This window comes from Mustelus asterias, chromosome 8, assembly GCF_964213995.1.
Source record: "Mustelus asterias chromosome 8, sMusAst1.hap1.1, whole genome shotgun sequence".
In the NCBI taxonomy this organism is placed as follows: Eukaryota; Metazoa; Chordata; class Chondrichthyes; order Carcharhiniformes; family Triakidae; genus Mustelus; species Mustelus asterias.
The window spans coordinates 7207142-7211675 of NC_135808.1; the positions used below are offsets into that span (position 1 = coordinate 7207142).

The following is a 4534-nucleotide window of genomic DNA, read 5'->3' on the forward strand; positions in this document are numbered from 1 at the left end:
AAATTATAAACAACCTTTATCGTTACACTGTCAATGCTGATAGACAAAATGACAACTTCCTGACTCTGTTTGAGTTGAGAGGCAGATAGAGAGGACACTTTTTCAACACTATGTTGGGGGATGTGGGGAGAGTGAGTTCTATCACCCAGAGCAGCCAGTCCCTTACAGCGAAGCCCACATCCTGTTCACATGTTTCCTCTGAACTCCTGTCCTGACAGATGAATGAGCAATGTGTTTTTTCCCTTCAATGATCCACAGTTGGCAAGCCTCCTCTCTTTATAGGGAACCTGTGTCACTGTTCAGCCGATCAAAGAACAAAGAACAAAGAACGAAGAACAATACAGCACAGGAACAGGCCCTTCGGCCCTCCAAGCCTGCACCGATCATGTGTTCCTAACTAGACCATCCATTTGTATCCCTCTATTCCCAGTCTGTTCATGTGGCTATCTAGATAAGTCTTAAATGATCCTAGTGTGTCTGCCTCAACCACCTTGCTTGGTAGTGCATTCCAGGCTCCCACCACCCTCTGTGTAAAATACAACCCCCGCATATCTGTATTGAACCTTGCCCCCTTACCTTGAACTTGTGACCCCTTGTGTTTGTCATTTCTGACCTGGGGAAAAAGCTTCCAACTGTTCACCCTATCTATGCCCTGCATAATTTTATAACCTTCTATTAGGTCGCCCCTCAACCTCCGTCTTTCCAGGGAGAACAACCCTAGTTTACTCAATCTTTCCTCATAGCTAATACCAGGCAACACCCTGGTAAACCTTTTCTGCACTCTCGCCAAAGCCTCCACATCCTTCTGGTAGTGTGGCGACCAGAACTGGATGCAGTATTCCAAAAGTGGCCTAACCAACGTTCTATATAACTGCAACATCATATGCCAACTTTTATACTCTATGCCCCGTCCAATAAAGGCAAGCATGCCATATGCCTTCTTCACCACCTTTTCCACCTTTAAGGATCTGTGGACTTGAACACCCAGATCCCTCTGTGTGTCTATACTCCTGATGGTTCTGCCATTTATTGTATAGCTCCCCCCTGCATTAGATCAACCAAAATGCATCACTTCACATTTATCTGGATTAAATTCCATCTGCCATTTCTCTGCCCAATTTTCCAGCCTATCTATATCCTGCTGAATTCTCTGACAATGTTCATCACTATCCGCAACTCCAGCAATCTTTGTGTCGTCCGCAAACTTACTAATCAGACCAGCTACATCTTCTCCCAAATCATTTATATATATCACAAACAGCAGAGGTCCCAGTACAGAGCCCTGCGGAACACCACTAGTCACAGACCTCCAGTCAGAAAAAGACCCCTCCACTGCTACCCTCTGTCTTCTACGGCCAAGCCAGTTTTGCCCATTTGCTAGTTCACCTTTGATCCCGTGAGATTTAACCTTTTGCACCAGCCTGCCATGAGGGACCTTGTCAAATGCTTTACTAAAATCCATGTAGACAACATCAACGGCCCTTCCCTTGTCAATGATTTTTGTCACCTCCTCAAAAACTCAACCAACTTTGTGAGGCATGACCTCCCTCGTACAAAACCATGTTGTCTATTGCTAATGAGATTATTCAGTTCTAAATGTATATCGATCCTATCTCTAAGAATCTTCTCCAACAGTTTCCCTACCATGGATGTCAAGCTCATTGGCCTATAATTACCTGGGTTATCCTTGCTACGCTTCTTAAATAACGGGACCACATTTGCTATCCTCCAATCCTCTGGGACCTCACCTGTGTCCAATGAAGAAACAAAGATTTCTGTTAGAGGCCAGCAATTTCATCCCTTGTCTCTCTCAGTAATCTAGGACAGATGCCATCTGGCCCTGGGATTTGTCTACCTTAATGCTCCTAAAACACCTAACACTTCCTCCCTTGTAATTGCGATTTGTTCTAACGGGTCTACACATCCCTCCGAGACACTACCAATCAACGTGTCCCTCTCCTTTGTGAATACTGATGCAAAGTATTAATTTAGGATCTCACCTACTTCCTTGGGTTCTAAGCATAATTCCCCTCCTTTGTTCTTGAGAGGTCCGACTCTTTCTCTGACAACCCTCTTGTTCCTAACGTATGTATAAAATGCCTTGGGATTCTCTTTAATTCTGTCTGCCAAGGACATTTTGTGACCCCTTTTTGCCCTTCTAACTCCCTGTTTGAGTTCTTTTCTACTTTCTCTGTATTCCTCCAGTGCTTCATCTGTGAATCTGTGGAATTCACATGTGAATTCCATACATTATCGACCAGCTGAAAGTTACCAGTCCAAAGGTCTGCAGGTTAGGTGGATTGGTCATGCTAAATTTCTCTTAGTGAATGATAGATAGAAACCCTGCAGTACAGAAAGGCCATTCGGCCCATCGAGTCTGCACCGACCACAATCCCACCCAGGCCCCACCCCCATATCCCTACATATTTTACCCTGTAATCTACGCATCCCAGGACACTAAGGGGCAATTTTAGCATGGCCAATCAACCTAACCCGCACATCTTTGGACTGTGGGAGGAAACCGGAGCACCCGGAGGAAACCCACGCAGACACGAGGAGAGTGTGCAAACTCCACACAGACAGTGACCCAAGCCAGGAATCGAACCCAGGACCCTGGAGCTGTGAAGCAGCAGTGCTAACCACTGTGCTACCGTGCCGCCCTAAAATAACCAGAAAGGGGGTGGTGCACCGTTACCGGAGATACTGCAATACCGGACCGATACGTGAAGTGGACGGAGCAAGCCCCTATTCCATCTCCCTGCTCCAAAAATCAATTTAATATATGGTCCCCAGATAAGGGACGTATCAGATATTAAACTGATAAGAACAGATACTACACTTGATCTTAGCCAAAAGGCTAAGATGTCCCAAGATGTGTAGATTGGGGGATTACCCAAGTAAATGCATGATGTATGGGGATCGGGCGGGAGTGGACCTGGGTAAGTTGCTCTGCCTGACAGCCAGTGCAGATGCTTGGAGCTGAATGGCCTCCTTCTGCACTGTAGGGATTCTATAATGCCTGCCAGTCCCTTGTACATGGTCCTGATTAGGCAGTGTATCAATCGGAATGTTGGCATTTCATCCTTTTTTGTTTGTTTCGTTTATTTTCCTACTGCAATAAGATTCAACCCACTTGTTGATTGGAGGCTCTGATCTCCAAGCACCCACTGAAGCAGGTGAGCTGTGGAGAGTCAGCACCGTGCCAGTTGCAGGCTACCCAATTTGAGCTGGGTGGTGGCTGACCACTGGGGCTTGATGGTCCCTCCCACGGCCGGGGTCAGCCCATAGAACCTGATGTCTAGCCAATGATATTGGGTTATTACTCAAAACAGTTGTCTGCCGCATTCTGTTAACCATCCGCAGGGAGATTGGAGCGCCCTCTACAGACTTGGGAAAATATATGAACACCCTGGACTGGCAAGACTGCTGGGCGCACTGATCCATTGCACTATCCATTCGAAGGCGGTTGCAGTAGGTATGAGCGAAACATTTTTGGAGTGGGAATGTCTAAATGGAAATCTCTTTCCATCTGTCCTGTGAAGGAGTAAGGATAACAAAGCGATAGAAGAACCTGGCGCTAAGCTCCAAAGATGATATATAGTTTACATGAATCAACACTTAATCCACAGGACTAGGAGACATGAGGATAGGAAATCTTCTTAGCAAATAGACTGTTTTCAAATCGGCTGTTCCTTGTGCATTCTATCCGAAACCTGCGGACAATCGGACAACGCCGCCTTTCTGAGAAGATCTCGCACAAGCTCCTGTGCTTTTGAATCGTGTAGCTTGCTTCCGAAAAATGTACTTCCACTTTTAAAAAAAGTACTCCATTCTCAAAGCTGCAAAGTTAATGCAAGGAGCGGACAGACCCAAATCCATCTCCTTGCTTGCTCCAAGAAAAAACAAATTCAAATGGCATGCAACCTTTAAAACATATTTGATTCAATTTATTACATGTATTGTGATATGGTGAAAAGTATTGTTTCCTGCACGCTATACAGACAAATATCGAAACATAGAAAATGGAAACAGGAATAGGCCATTCAGCCCTTCGAATCTGCTCCGCCATTCATTTTGATCATGGCTGATCATCGAATTCAATATCCTGATCACCCCCTTCCTCCCATATCCCCTGATCCCTTTAGCCCCAACAGCTATATCTAATTTCTTCTTGAAATCAGACAGTGTTTTGGCCTCAACTACTTTCTTTTGTAGTGAATTCCACACATTCACCACTCACTGGGTGAAGAAATTTCTCCTCACCTCAGTTCTAAAAGATTTGCCCCTTATCCTCAAACCATGACATCTAGTTCTTGACTCCCTCACCATTGGGAACATTCTTATTGGAACCTTATTGGAACCCTGTTAGACTTTTATAAGTTTCTATGAGATCCCCTCTCACTCTTCTGAACTCCAGTGAATATAATCCTAACTGATTTAGTCTCTCCTCATACGGCAGACTTGCCATCCCAGGAATCACCCTGGTAAACATTTGCTGTACTCACTCTATAGCAAGGACATATTTCCTCAGATA

At 45.1% G+C, this 4534-nt stretch overlaps 1 non-coding gene across 1 annotated transcript; it reads right to left on the reverse strand.

Annotated features, from left to right (window-relative positions):
* Positions 1 to 2678: 2678 nt before the first annotated feature.
* LOC144498004 (U2 spliceosomal RNA) lies at positions 2679 to 2866 on the reverse strand. Its single transcript, XR_013498597.1, has one exon. It is a non-coding gene; the product is annotated as a U2 spliceosomal RNA (small nuclear RNA).
* Between the last annotated feature and the right edge of the window lie 1668 nt (positions 2867 to 4534).